A 16,289-nucleotide genomic window follows, 5' to 3' on the forward strand; every position below is an offset into this window, starting at 1 on the left:
ACACACACAGTCACTTACTCACTCCTTGACACATACTCACTCACTTCCACACACACACGCTTAGTCACCTACACTCCTCAACACTAAGTCACAGTCACTCACAACCACACACATTCAATCAGTCACTCACTCCCTCACTCCGTGACACACACTGAGGGCTCGATTTTATCATGGCGTCACACTCATTTTCAGGCGTGAAAACGTGGCAAAGTCAGGTGTGGGGCCATTAACGTGATCCTTGCTAGCATCTGTGCAGATGGCCAGTTTACCAAGGCCTGGGAATGGCCGCAATCCAATTCACGCCCAAAATGGGCATGCATTTCAATTGAATTAACGAACCACCCGCCCAACTTTATCAGCATTTCCTCCTTTAACACTACATTTGCCAGTCCAGGATCAGGCCGAAATGGGCATGCTAAATAAAACCTCCAGCTGCTGAAGAGGTAAGTTCAGAGCTTCCAATGACTCTTTGACTCAGATCGTTGATGGGGGGGAGGGGGAGGCAGGTCAGATCATTCTCTGGTGAGGGGACTGAGGGAGGAGGGAGGCCTGATCGTTGTCTGGTTGGGGGTGGGGAGGAATGAGGAGGTCACATCGTTGTTTGGTGGTGCAGGGGGAAGGAGGCAGGCCAGATCATTCTCTGGTGAAGGGTGGGGAGGGAGGAGGAGGCGGGTCAGATGTACTTGGGAGGGGGTGTTGGGGGGAGTGAGGCCAGATTGTTCTCTAGTTTGAGGGGGGAGGGGAAGAGGGAGGCGGATAAGATATATCTCTGGGGGGGGAGGGGAGAGGCCGATCGCTCACTGGGAGGGAGGTGGGAGGCCAGATGAATCTGGTGGGGAGGGGACGGGGGACCAGGGGGGTGGGGGGTGGCAGGAGGGTCCACTGCCATTCTGCGAGTGATTGGTGGGGAGAAGGGGGCAGGGGTCGCCATCGCTCTGAGTTGCAGGAGGGTGGTGTTGGGTGGATAATGGGGACAGTTATGTTGTAGGGGTCGGGGCGAAGCCTGTGGAGGCCATCGCTCCGCTTTTTGCTCACAGGCCGCTTTATCCGCTTTTTGCGGCCCAGGAGCGGTGTGACACGGGTGCGCTTTTCCAAATTTTTTTCCAACTGCACATGCGCAGTTCAGAGGCTCCAATCATTTCGGGTGCACTAAGCCTGCCCACAGCGCGATTCAGACTCACAATTTTTTTCAGGCTAAGTGCACATGGGGACGCCTGAAAGCAGATTCCCAAGTTGGATCTGCATTGCTCTCAGATTCAGCACTTAGAATGAAAATGGTAAAATCGGGCCCTGAGTCACTCAATTATTCCCACTCACACACGCAAACTCATTCACTCAGTTTCACACACACCAGTCACTCACTTACACACACACTCACACACTTTTGCACATATACACTTTCATGTACTCCCACACACATTCTCATTCAATCGCTCTCACCCACATTCAGTCACTCATTCCCTTACACACACACACACACCTCACTTACACACACACTCACACACTTTTGCACATATACACTTTCATGTACTCCCACACACATTCTCATTCAATCGCTCTCACCCACATTCAGTCACTCATTCCCTTACACACACACACACACACACACACACACACACACACACACACACACACACACACACACACACACACACACACACACACACACACACACACACACACAATCAGTCTCTCACTCCAAAACGCACACTCCCCTGACCCAATGTGACCTTGCCCTCCCTGGACTGACAACACTGCACACTCTCCATGTCATTCCTGGCTCCTTAGGCTCCAGCCATGCCCATTGCTTGGCTCTCTGGGCTCCAGCTCTGCCTATTGTTCAAACCCTAGGTTCCAGCTCCATCATACCTTTATTTCCTTCTGCCCGGCTACCTTCAGCATGCTCACCAATGTCAGTGTTCACTGCTCCTCCAAACAAAGACTGCTTCTCTTCCTCATTTGTTGCTGATAGGCTCACTTTGCACAATTCTTCCATTGAAACTCATTTCTTTGATTGGAATTTTGAAAACTTGCTTGGGTACCTTGGACAAACCTGATTTAGTCCCTTGCAGGTCTTGGAATAAAATTTGGGTGGAAGTTTGCACTCTGTGCCAGAGTGCTGGCTAGGGCAGGAAAATCAGCATGTAACTCTGCAGCTGAACAGCCGAGTTTTCTCTCCAGATTCTCTGGTAATCTGTGCACAAAGAATCTGGGGGCATAGTTTTTGCTGTCATGCCAGCAGGTAGGGACCTGATAGAGCTGGCATCGCAGACTCCACAGAAAGTGGGGTGCTGTTTTTAAAGAGCACCCTGATCTGCATTAAAATAGAACTACCCCAAGCCCCAACAGAAATGGGGGATTGCTCCCAATACAAGTATTAGGGCAATCCTTCCTCACAAAATCACTGGGGCAACCCCCGCCCTCCCCAAAGTACATAAGAGGAACCCATCCAATGGTTCTCCCCAGGAGGCCCACCACCAGCACAGTTCTGTGGCAGTACCATTCTGGGATTGCCTAGTTGTAAATGCCAGGAAGCAATACCAGGTTGCTGCCCAGGCATGTCCCTCTCCTTCAGGACTTACCTTTGTGACCCCAATGAGTTCCCCTCGACTGAATCATGTTTTTCAAAGCCTACTGTAAACCTCGCCAACTTGATGTCATGTCTCATCATCAAAGGGAAATTCCTTACCTGAGGAACATATGGCAGGGAAGCCCTTTTAACTACATTTACACTGATTTAAATGAGTTGTTATATCATCAGCGAGGGACAGGGAAAATTGGAAAATGAGATCTTAACGGCACGAATCTAGTTTTCCAATTCTCACAAGGTTTTTTACCCACATTGCCATTTGCGCTCACGGTGAATGCAGATGCAATATTGTCTCCAGTGACTGAACTGAACTCCCATTCTGATTTGAACATGCACTAAATTTACCCATGTGTTCATTTACCTTTGCGCTTCCAGATTTCCTCTCTTTGCTCTCCTGACTAACATTGCCAGGTAATAATCCCAGCACTCTGCCTACCTACCTTCTGGCATTTGACCCAAATCGCTGCTGATTGCTACCAATCTTATCCTCACCCTGATGCTCAAACACACATGCACTTTCCAGCAGGAGTCATTCAACTGTGATATTGAAACAGGGACCTTGATAGAACTTTCTACAATCAGCTAGGGTCTGCTGTAGCTCCTATCACACCACCTGTAAACAGTTCAATACACTGTGAATAAAATTTAGAGGATTTTGCATAACTCAATACTAAAGAAAACCCAATATTTGGAGTAACCATTTTTATTTACCGAGGTTTAATTATGAATTGTTCCAATAATAGATATATAAATATGTTCAATACAATAAAAGAGATGCTGTTCTTGCTTTGGAAGAAAACTTTAGGATCTATGAGTAAGGGCAGCAATTTGCAAGGTTCCAGTACTCACCTCCCTGAGAGAACGGCTGCCTCCCTCCCTGTATGTTGGCTTGCAATGGAAACTTATCTAAATAAAACCAACAACCAGAATTTCCAATGTAAGATTTGTTTCCTCCAAGTCTCTCATTCTAACTCTGACCCACAAAGAACTGAGAAGTGTTATTGAGAAAATATAAAAACAACCTGTTAAAGTACATCAAGCCCAATGTTGACCATTTTGTGTTTGCCAGTTCAAAATTTTCCATACACTGAAGTTCCTATAAAGGGTTATGGGGATAGTGGGTGTGAAATATTCAATCAGCTGTGATAGTATTAAATGGTGGAGAAGGCTCAATGGGCTGAATGGCCTACTCCTGTTCCTATGATCCTATGAAGTCAATGAGTGGGACAATTGGGGATTGGAGACAAAACCCTCCACAAGCCTGGGATCCATGAGAACCAGGTAGATGTATCACAACTTAGTTCCAGCTTTTACAGGAAAACTAGGAAAATTGCACTGTCATGACATAGGATATGTTGGAGATTTTACAGAGAGTAACCTTGGTTTAGTTGTCACTGTTAAATTATGTGCATATATATATAATTTTTATCATTTATTCCAGCAATGTTCCGAAGTGCTTTGTATACTCTGAAATAGTTTGTCAGATTAGCTAAGCATTATATACTCATTATATACTACGGTATTATACTCAGCTATATGCCACAAAAAGCACTGGACAAGTTAATCTGTTGATGATATTAGGTGAGAGAAGAATGTTGGTCTGGATATTGGGAAAATTCCCCTGTTCTCTAAATAATGCCTTGGGATCTTTAACATCTCCTGAAAGCATGAGTTTCATTCAGACAGTGGCACCTCTAACAGTGCATTAATCCCTCAGGACAAGATGAGGCATAAACATTAACCAGGACACAGAAAGGCTTCCTGGTCTTCTTTGAAATTGCATCACGGGATTGTTAGCATCCACTAACAAAGGCAGAGAGTATTAACTCCTTATCAAAAAAGATGGCCCCTTAAAACATGGTACCTACTGTGATAATGTGAGCTTTTATAAGATAATTACGTTTTGGGCTACCTCTTTAATTCAAGGTAAACTGGAGTTGTGTAGAGCATCAGATGATTTGCTATGTGTTCTGCCTGACAACAAGCCTCTATTGTTTGTTTGCCATGGCAACCAGGATGCAGACTTACTGTACATACAAATTGGGACTTCTGCCACCTCATCAAACACTTAAGTCACACTGATAATTTAAGCACTTCATGTTTGTCCGACTTTGGGACATAAAGAAAAGTATGTAAATAGCAAACTGAAGCATAGAAATTCCAAAAACTGACACTTGCTCGAAGCCACATAGTTTATAAATATATATAATATCAAAGGCCAGGTAGGTATTACCTTCTCCAGTTGTTCCACGCACACTGTGTGCACTATTATCTTGCATGCTGCACACTTTCTTCTTGGAGCTGACTTCTGTAAATGAGAAGAAAAAAAAACAAAAAAAAGAGAAAGGAACAAAAGGTGGGATTTTCTGCTTCCCCTCCCCAGTTTTCTGGCAGTGGAGGCAGCTCACCATTGGCCAACGGCGGAAATTTTCGGGTCCCATCAAATCCTGCAGCACAGCTTCTTGCATAGCTCACCCACACTGCCATGGGGAGTTGTGTTCAGCAGAACCAGAAGATCCCATTAGCAGGAAGGGACAGAAAATTCTGCCCAGGATTTATCTAAAATAACTTCAGTTTACTTCTGATAATATTCACTACTTCACTCTCGGATCTACACAGTGATCTTCACTACAGTCACTCTCTGATTTGCACAGTGATCTTCACTACAGTCACTATCCGATTTATACAGGGATCTTCACTAAAGTCACTCTCTGATTTTTACAGTGATCTTCACTATAGTCACTCTCTGATTTACACAGTGATTTTCACTACAGTCACTGTCCGATTTACACAGTGATCTTCACTACAGTCACTCTCTGATTTACACAGTGATCTTCACTACAGTCACTCTCTGACAATACAGTGATCTTCACTAAAGTCACTTTCTGATTTACACAGTGATCTTCACTACAGTCACTCTCTGATTTACTCAGTGATCTTCACTACAGTCACTCTCTGATAATAGTGATCTTCACTACATTCACACTCTTAATTTCACAATGACCTTCACTACAGTCACACTCTGATTTACACAGTGATCTTCACTATAGTTACTCTCTGATTTACAGTGATCTTCACTAGTCACTTTCTGATTTACAGTGATCTTCACTACAGCCACTCTCTGATTTACATAGTGATCTTCACTACAGTTATTCTCTGATTTACACAGTGATCTTCACTGCACTCATTCTCTGATTTACACAGTGATCTTCACTACAGTCACTCTCTGATTTACATAGTGATCTTCACTACAGTCACTCTCTGATTTGCACAGTGATCTTCACTACAGTCACTCTCTGATTTACACAGTGAGCTTCCTTACAGTCACTCTCTGATTTACACAGTGAGCTTCACTACAGTCACTCTGATTTACTCATTTAACTCTACATAGTTTATTATCCGATGTACTCTATCTAGTTTATTTACAAATGTTTTATACAAGTTGGCCAACGTAATTTTTAACAATAATATTTACGAACAGTGCAACACTGAGTTTATTCATTCACTAGGCTGCTCTCTCTGGCCTACTAACAGTTCCAGTTCAATTCAGTTTCCCTTGAGGTGACTCACAGTTATCTTCACTAAACAGTTCTCTTCTCCAAGGTAACAGTAGTCTCCAGAGACATTCGTTTCCAGCCAAACATGGTCGCCATTTATAGCATTTTCCTGTAATGGTAAAAGGTAACAAACAGATTGATCAATTTTTCTCAAATGATGTTAATAAAAAATAACTCCTTTGAGTGACTGCACATTTGAAATCAATGTTATATCCAAAGTTCTCATTCATTTGTAAGTCACAGGTCTTGTAGCTAACTGAGTTTATTATATTGTAAACATTACTGATAAAAGGAACATGCTGTTGAAGCTTTTTGTCTGCACCCACCAGGACAGAAGAATACAAAATTTCAAAAGAGCAACAAATGTCAAAGGGTGCTGATTGGTTGGCAAGCACACTCTGATTGCATTGTCATGGACAATGAACCAAGGAATTATTGTTTCCCTTTGCTTTTGTTTGATTTGAAAAGCGCACAATGCACTTTCTGCTTACTGAGAACAAAGTCTTGCATCTGAATATATATGTTGCAAGTGTAATTGAGCAGTCAATATCCTTTTCTCAGGCTCCCTTTGAAATATAGCATTCTTACATCTGTCCTAATGATTGCAAGACAAAAAAATGTCTCTTTTTTCAGCAATACTCAAGTTCTGCAGTACCAAGTGCTGATTTCATATTGTTAATGTCTAAACTGAAAAAATGCAAAGGGAGCCAAGCTCATTGTGCAGAATGATAATAAGTTGAGATTGGAGGTAACTTTATGACATGGGTTAATGAGTTGATAGTGGAGATAAATTTGTGACATGGGTTAATGAGTTGTTATTGGAGAGATAGTTTTGTGATATAGATTAATAAGTTGACATTAGCAGTAACTTTATGACATGGGTTAATGAGCTGAGAGTGTAAGTAGTTTTGTGACATGGGTTAATGAGTTGATAGTGGAGGTAACCTTGTGACATGGCTTAATGAGTTGTTATTGGAGAGACAGCTCTGTGACATTGGTTAATGAGTTTATATTGGCAGTAACTTTGCGACATGGGTTAGTTAATGAGTTGAGATTGGCGGTAACTTTGTGATGTTGATTAATGTGTTGATATTGGTGGTAACTTTGTGACTTTGGTTATGAGTTGATGTTGGTGCTAACTTTGTGATGTGGGTTACTGGGTTGAGATTGGAGGTAACTTTGTGACATGGGATAATGAGTTGATATTGGAGAGATAACTTTGTGACCTGGGTTAACAAGTTGATATTGGAGAGATGACTTTGTGATGTGTGTTAATAAGTTGAGATTGGAGGTAACTTTGTGACATGGGTTAATGAGTTGTTATTAGAGAGATAGTTTTGTGATGTGGATTAATGAGTTTATATTGGCAGTAACTTTATGACATGGGTTAGTTAATGAGTTGAGGTTAAAGGTAATTTTGTGACATTAGTTAATGAGTTTAGATGTTAAGGAAGAGGATGTGTTAGAACTTTTAAACTCTATCAAGATAGACAAATCACCGGGATCGGATGGGATGTACCCCAGGTTACTGTGGGAGATGAGGGAAGTGATTGCAGAGCCCCTGGCGATGATCTTTGCGTCGTCAATGGAGACGGGAGAGGTTCCGGAGGATTGGAGGATTGCGGATGTGGTTCCTATTTTCAAGAAAGGGAACAGGGATAGCCCGGGAAATTACCGACCGGTGAGTCTGACCTCAGTGGTTGGTAAGTTGATGGAGAGGCTTCTGAGGGACAAGATTTATGAGCATTTGGAGAAGTTTAGAATGATCAGAAATAGTCAACATGGTTTTGTCAAGGGCAGATCATGCCTTACGAGCCTAGTTGAGTTCTTTGAGAATGTGACTGAGCACATTGACGAAGAAAGAGTGGTAAACGTGGTTTACATGGACTTCAGCAAGGCGCTTGATAAGGTCCCCCATGCAAGACTTCTTGAGAAGGTGAGAAGGCATGGGATCCAGGGGGCTTTGGCCTTGTGGATCCAGAACCGGCTTGCCTGCAGAAGGCAGAGAGTGGTTGTGGATGGGTCTTTTTCTGCATGGAGGTCGGTCACCAGTGGACTGCCCCAGGGATCTGTTCTAGGACCCTTGCTGTTTGTCATTTTCATAAATGACCTGGATGAGGAAGTGGAGGGATGGTTAGTAAGTTCGCAGACGATACGAAGGTTGGTGGTGTTGTGGATGGTCTGGAGGGATGTCAGAAGTTGCAGCGGGACATAGATAGGATGCAAGACTGGGCGGAGAAGTGGCAGATGGACTTCAACGCAGATAAATGTGTAGTGGTCCATTTTGGCAGGACCAATGGGATGAAGGAATACAATATCAAGGGTCTTAGCTGTGTTGAAGAGCAGAGGGATCTTGGGGTCCGGGTCCACAGGACTCTTAAATCGGCCTCGCAGGTGGAGGATGTGGTCAAGGAGGCGTTTGGTGTACTGGCCTTCATTAATCGAGGGATTGAGTTTAGGAGTCGGGAGGTAACGCTGCAACTTTATAAGACCCTTGTCAGACCCCACTTGGAGTACTGTGTGCAGTTCTGGTCGCCTCACTACAGGAAGGATGTGGAAGCTATTGAAAGGGTGCAGAGGAGATGTACAAGGATGTTGCCTGGATTGGGAGGCATGCCTTATGAAGATATGTTGAGGGAGCTAGGTCTCTTCTCCCTGGAGAGACGAAGGCTGAGAGACGACCTGATAGAGGTTTATAAGATGTTGAGAGGAATAGATAGGGTGGATTCTCAGAGGCTATTTCCCAGGGCTGAAATGGTTGCTACAAGAGGACACAGATTTAAGGTGCAAGGAAGCAAGTACAGAGGAGATGTTAGGGGTAAGTTTTTCACTCAGAGGGTGGTGAGTGAATGGAATCAGCTGCCGTCGGTGGTGGTGGAGGCGAACTCGCTGGGGTCTTTTAAAAGACTTCTGGATGAGAATATGGGATCTAATGGGATTGGGGGTTATAGATAGGTCTATGGCTTAGTAGGTATAGAAGTGGTCGGCGCAACTAGTGGGCTGAAGGGCCTGTTTGTGCTGTAGTGTTCTATGTTCTATGTTCTAGATTGGAGGCAACTTTGTGACATGAGTTAATGAGTTGTTGCTGGAGAGATAACTTTGTGACGTGGGTTAATGAGTTAATATTGGAGAGATAACTTTGTGACGTGCGTTAATAAATTGAGATTGGGGGTAACTTTGTGACAGGGGTAAAGAAAATAAGAACATAAGAAATAGGAGCAGGAGTAGGCCATCTAGCCCTTCGAGTCTGCCCTGCCATTCAATAAGATCATGGCGGATCTGTCGTGGCTCAGTTCCACATTCCCGCCCTCTCCCCATAACCCTTAATCCCCTCTCTTATCAAAAACCCATCAACCCGCGTCTTAAAAATATTTAGCGAGGCAGCCTCCACCACTTCAACGGGCAGAGAATTCCAGAGATTCACCACCCTTTGAGTGAAGAAGTTCCTCCTCAACTCCGTTCTAAACCGCCCCCTCTTTATCTTGAGGCTGTGCCCCCTAGTCCTATTATCCTTTCTGAGCGGGAAGAGTCTCTCCACCTCTATCCTATCCATCCCATTCATCATCTTATACGTCTCAATGAGATCTCCCCTCATTCTTCTAAACTCTAACGAGTACAAGCCTATTTTATTCAGCCTCTCCTCATAGCTCAACCCCCTCAACTCTGGCATCAGCCTCGTAAACCTCCTCTGCACTCCCTCCAAGGCCAAAATATCCTTGCGTAAGTATAAGTACGGCGCCCAAAACTGCACGCAGTACTCCAGCTGCGGCCTCACCAATGCCCTATACAGCCGCAGCAAGACCTCCCTACTTTTACATTCAATCCCCCTCGCTATGAAGGCCAGCATCCCATTCGCCTTCCTGATCACCTGCTGCACCTGCAAGCTGGGTTTTTGCAACTCATGCACAAGGACCCCAAGGTCCCTCTGCACCGTCGCCTGCTGCAGTTTTTCGCCACGTAAGTGATAATCCTTCCTACCATTATTCCTACCAAAGTGGACCACCTCGCACTTGCCAACATTAAATTCCATTTGCCATTTCCTGGCCCATTCGCCCAGCCTATCTAGATCCTTCTGTAGACTCTCCACACCCTCCGCACAATTTGCCTTTCCTCCAATCTTGGTGTCATCAGCAAATTTCAACACCCTACACTCGGTTCCCTCCTCCAGATCATCTATATAAATGGTAAATAGCTGAGGCCCCAGCACCGACCCCTGAGGCACTCCACTAGTCACCATCGCCAATCCGAATAGCACCCATTGACCCCCACTCTCTGCCTCCTATTAGAGAGATAGTTTTGTGACGTGGATTAATGAGTTTATATTGGCAGTAACTTTGTGACATGGGTTAGTTAACAAGTTGTGATTAAAGACAATGTTGTGACGTTAATTAATGAGTTTAGATTGGAGGTAAATTTATGACATGAGTTGATGAGTTGATATTGGTGATAACTTTGTGATGTGGGTTAATGAGTTGATACTGGCGGTAACTTTGTGATGTGGGTTAGTGAGTTGATACTGGCGGTAACTTTGTGATGTGGGTTAGTGAGTTGAGAATTTGGGTAACTTTGTGACATTAATGAATTGGGAAGGCAGGAAACAGAGAATAGGATACAAAGACCACACTCTGATTGGCAGGATGTGATAAGTGCCATTGCCAGAAATCTGCACTGGCATCTTGGCTTTTCACTACATACAACAATGAATTTGATGAAGGAATAGAGCGTTGTATATCCAGTTTTCCAATGTCACTAAGTTAGGAAGCTCAGTAAGCTGTGCAGCTGGGAAAAGAAAATCAGACAGGTGCATAAACAAATACCATGGGCTGAATTTTATGGGCCCACTGTGGGTGTGTTTCCGTTGGCAGGGAACACGTAACTTGGGCAAGATGCCACACCCAGCCCATCCCACCAACTATTTATTAACTACAGCTCAGCTTTCAACACTATTATTCCTACAAAACTCATCTCCAAAGTCTGCGGCCTAGGGCTTGGTTACCCACTCCGTGACTGGATTCTAGAATTCCTAATCCACATACTACAATCAGTAAGGATAGGCAACAACAACTTCTCCATGATAATCCTCAACATTGGTGCCCCACAATGCTCTGTCCTCAGCCCCATTCCTATGCTTCTTATACAACTATGACTGTGTGGTCAAACTTCTCTCCAACTCGATTCTTAAGTTTCTGATGACACCACTGTCGCGAGTCAGATTTCAAACAATGACGAGACAGAGTACAGGAAAGGGATAGAGAATCTGTTGAACTGGTGCGATGACAATAATCTCTCCCTCAATGTTAACAAAATAAGGACTTAATCATCAACTTCAGGAAGCTAACGGAGGGCATGCCACTGTCTACATCAACGGGAATGAAATCAAATCAAAATTCCGAACTCTCCGCCATAATACAAGGAGAGTGGATGCTGAATTTGGCAGCCGGACCATCATATTTAAATTAATAATTAACGATTAATTAGGCTTGTTATCAAATCAATTGGCCCTGATAACATACAACCCATGCCATGAAATGGTTTTGATTTGATTTATTATTGTCACATGTATTAGTATACAGTGAAAAGTATTGTTTCTTGCACGCTATATAGATAAAGCGTACCATTTGTTGAGAAGGAAATGAGAGAGTGCAAAGTGTGATGTTACAGTAATAGCTAGGGTGTAGAGAATGATCAACTTAATTTGAGGTAGGTCCATTCAAAAGTCTGATGGCAGCAGTTCTTGAGTCAGTTGCTATGAGACCTCAGACTTCTTATCTTTTTCCCCAAGGTGAAGAAGGTGAAAGAGAGAATATCCAGGATGTGTGGGGTCCTTGATTATGCTGGCTGCTTTTCTGAGGCAGTGGGAAGTGTAGACAGAGTCAATGGATGTGAGGCTAGTTTGAGCGATGTATTGGGCTTTGTTCACAACCCTTTGTAATTTCTTGCGGTCTTGAATAGAGCTAGAACTATAACAAGCAGTGATACATCCAGAAAGAATGCTTTCTATTTTGCATCTGTAAAAGTTGATGAGACTCATAGCAGACATACCAACTTTCCTTAGTCTTCTGAGAAAGTAGGGGCATTAGTGGCCTTCTTAACTACAGCGTCGCCGTGGAGGGACCAGGATAACCTGGACACATAGAAGCTTGAAGTATGATGTGTACAGGGTGGGAGCAGGATACACAATTTTTGAACTTAAATGTACAAAGGGCAGGAAGGAAGGGAGGAGAATCTCTCCTTAGGGCTACCCTTTGCTGACCATGGGCACTCCTCACTTCCTTCCTACAAGCTCCTTCCTTAAACTCACCCAGTCTCTTCCACCTCTCTACCTAACTTACACAAATGCTCCCAGCCCAAGACCCCAGAGTAAGCTGCTCCAAGGATCCATGGGTCTCAGTCTTCTTCTCCTTCTACAGTCTGGCTGCGCCACTGAACCTTCCTGTCACTGCTGGGATTTATGGGTAAGGGCGGGGTTTCTGCCCCAATGAGGAACCCTCATTAGTCTTCCCCGCAGTGCTTTATGACTTTGGGGCAAGTAGGTGTCGAGTACATCTGTTCCAAGCTGATGGGGTTTTTGGTAACGCATGCCATTTCCCTCCTCCTCTGAATTATTCAACCCCATATTTAGGTAAAACATGGGCAGGCAGCTGTCAACATAGGTAAGTGTGAAGCCATCAACTTTGGATCTGAGTAAGACAACATTGAATATTTTCTAAAAGGCAAAAAACTAGGAATGGTGAGGAATAAGTGGATTTGGAGCAGATCATGAAAGGTACAGGTACATGCTACTAATCAAAAAAGCAAATGTAATGTTGGCAGTTATCTCGGAGGTTGGAATACAAAGGGGGAATGTCATAGTTCTGTTGTATAGAATCTTGATCAAATCCCAGTCTGGGGCATTGCACTCAGTTTTGGACAGCACACCAGAGAAATGATACATTGATCTTGGAAGCGTAAAATGCAGATTCAACAGAGTTAAACTAATGTTTGAAGGGTTAAGTTGTGAGATTGAATGAATAAGTATGATGCTCCCCTGAGTTTAGAAGATTGAGGAGAGATTTACTTGAAGTGTTTAAATGATAACAAGACTCAGTGGGGAAGTAAGCTAGATAAATTATTCCCTGGGGTGAACAAGTCCCAAACAGGAAGGCATCATCTTAAATTTAGAGATAGGATATTGGGGCATGCAATCAGAAAGGTCTTTTCCAAAGGCTATGTGAGTTGAAATTTTCAAGCATATCCTTATGGGTGTAATGGGCTATGGATCAACAGCTGGTAAATAGATTTGAGGTCTGGCTCAGTCAGAATCTACTTGAATAGCAGAAAAGGCTTGAGGGACTGAATGGAGGACTCGTATTCCTCTGTTCCTAAATGCTCGGTAATTTCAGCTCCAGTGGGAAAGTTTACAGTTCAAGCAAATTTCCTGACAAATTTATTGTTATAAATTAATAGGCAAGTTATCACATTTTTCTTGTGTTTACTACCCAACCCCTTCCTGTTTCCTGCACATCATTTTACCAGTGTGATAACCCTCCATGAGTTCCATGGGAATTTCTAATCTATTTCCCTGTGGGGCTCATTGAATATGAGTTCCTTCGATAATAGGCAATGACCTGCCCATATGAAACTTGTCACCTGAGCCCCTGATGAGACAGATATCGGGAAGGGTCTGCAGAACTATGTCCTGGTTGAGATTTGTGTATGTATGGCACAGGGTAATGGCTTTACTTCATGTTTAACAATAAATATCATTCCTTTCCAGTTGGGCTTCCTCACTTATTGCAGCCACCATGGGATGAATCTTCTGCAGACTGACAATCACAGTCAGATTGTCATCCTGGGCCTATTTTGTTATCTTAGTCTGGAGCCCCATATTTCTCGGCTGGATTTCTGATCCAGGTCTATCGAGAAATGTGGAAACTATCTGCTCCAGGACTCCTTCAGCATTATGTAGGAGGATCAGGGGAAACAAAATCACTCTCCTTTTTATGGCATTAGCTGTCATAAGTTTAAATGACCCAGCCACTTTGACAAGCTACGGAGAGAAGTGGGTGAGGTGGTAGGATGGCTTGCAGTGGGTTGTTGGATGATTGGGAGATGCCAGATTGTTGGTCATCGGGTTATCAGAGGGGTAGTTGTGTGGCCGAGGGGTCGAAGTAAGTCAGAGACTGGGGATGGTAATTGGGTATTGGGATAATTGGGGCGGTAGTGGGGATGTTGAAGAAGAATTAGGGGTGTGGGTAGTAGTGCGGAATGGGGGGAGGTGAGTGGTTGACAGGGGAGTCAAAGGCTAGTCTTGCAGTCAGGAGGATAGTTAGGGGATAGAGGAGTTGTCAGATGGGTAGTTGGCATTCCAGTGGGTGATTAGATGGATCAGTAGTGTAGTTACCCAGGAGTTGGAACTGCTTTTAATCCTTCTAATATTTCCTGAGTAACTATGCTGCTAAGAGAGTTGGAAATTTCCAAAGTCTCAGACATTAAAACAGAATTTCAGAGGTTTCCAGACGCCAGGCTCTTGCCCAACTGAAACAGAAACTTCCCGGGCAATTCCTGAGCAGTTCCCAAAATGTCTTCTCGAGATCCAACTCTCTGCGAAATAGGAGACCTGGGCCTATCCTGAAGGAAGAAACAGTAAAATGGGAAATAAGAACACTGGTCTGAAGCGTGTTTTGCTTTCTAGATCTGATTTGCAATTCCTAAGGCCCACTGTCATCTCAAAATTTAAAGATTGAATCTTGCACTTCCTGGGATAGGAGTGTGCCATTTTGGAGACATGAACTGTGCACAGATTCCCCTTAAAAACTTGGAAGAAAAATAGAATAGTCTTGTTCATCCTTTGTTGTTGACAAAGATAGGTAGACAGAACATCACCTCAGTTTCTACAGTGCAGTCTTTGATGATTGATGAGATCTTTGCTCAGAATGAATGGCTGTGGACTGAACCATGAATCACGCTTACAATAGGTTTCACAAGTGAGAACTCCTCAACTGGTGTTTCAGCTTCAGCGATTGGACGGGGCTCATGGCCAGACGTGCCCTCACTGATGATTTTTCAACATCCCTTCTTACTATAGTTTGTTTACCCCACTTCTGAGTGTCTACCACAGTCTTTAAAGTGGTCCAAAATGTATTTACTTCCACGTTTAGCACAATGGCATGTTGTTTCTTTAAAGGTAAAGATGGCATCATGATTCTGTTTGGATAGTTGGTCTTGAGCCTCGTTTCAAAATAGCTTAATGCATTTTGAAATGGTGAATCTTAAACTAGCACTAGGTGATGGTAGTCATGTGATCATCCATTATTTCCATTCCACTTCCTGAATACATAGTAACAGCTAACCCCATGTGTTCAACTTACAAAGAGTCTCAGAAAAATAAACTATCTGAAGCTCCAATGATAAATCTGTCAGTAACACAACCATTAACTCATACTACCGACACTCAGACTCTTTTTTAAAGGCTGAACAATACAAAACCATAACAGGACATCAGAACTATAGCTGTCCAATGTCAAATTGCAGAGTGTCAGCAGCATGATTAATATGGAGTTATTTCAATCCTTGAAAACACACATCTACTTTGCGTTGACAAAAGATGGTATTATGACCCTGAGAAAATTGGATAGCTTCTCTGTGTCTGGTCACTGCTTTGTGCAAAATATGATCTCTCTCTCTCTCTCTGCACCATTGTCTGAAGATCATGAGTGTTGGTTACTACATTGGCTGGTGATTGTAAAATTGACAGCTGTACTCCCAATTCCTACTGTTATTTCAGGGCCAGTTATCTGACTCCAGGGCACTGGACATTGCTGCAGTTGTGGTGCCTGCAGGTACTCTTGCCTTCACACAATCACAGTCATGCCGGGGAATCATCTCCCCAAACTGCTTCAACAACAATGAGCAGGCATCTCCCAGCACTGTGGCAGCATGTTCCAACTCATGCAGACTGGGAAAGTCCCAGAAACTGCCCTCAGGTCAGTGTCTTGATGTGATCCTACCCTCTTCCAGCTTTTCCTTGGAAAGGTTGTGAGTTCAGCAGAAAATTTTTCTGGCAGAAGCAGCTGTCGTGATTAGGAAAGGTAATTCAGAGCCCTTTAAACCTTCAATCTCTTTTTCCAATAGCATGTGGTTCTTAAGCTGCATCTGCCCCT

General features: G+C 43.6%; 1 protein-coding gene across 1 annotated transcript in view; it reads right to left on the reverse strand.

The window, feature by feature from the left end:
• The window catches only part of dgki (diacylglycerol kinase, iota), a 265,844-nt gene extending 262,356 nt beyond the window's left edge, over positions 1-3,488 (reverse strand). Inside the window, exon 1 of the mRNA XM_080191667.1 lies at positions 3,440-3,488. The gene's annotated coding sequence lies outside the window, so the exon portion shown is untranslated. The remainder of the gene's footprint in view (positions 1-3,439) is intronic.
• Between the last annotated feature and the right edge of the window lie 12,801 nt (positions 3,489-16,289).

Source organism: Carcharhinus amblyrhynchos, chromosome 6 (genome assembly GCF_965287045.1).
Source record: "Carcharhinus amblyrhynchos chromosome 6, sCarAmb.v2.hapA, whole genome shotgun sequence".
Classification (NCBI taxonomy): Eukaryota; Metazoa; Chordata; class Chondrichthyes; order Carcharhiniformes; family Carcharhinidae; genus Carcharhinus; species Carcharhinus amblyrhynchos.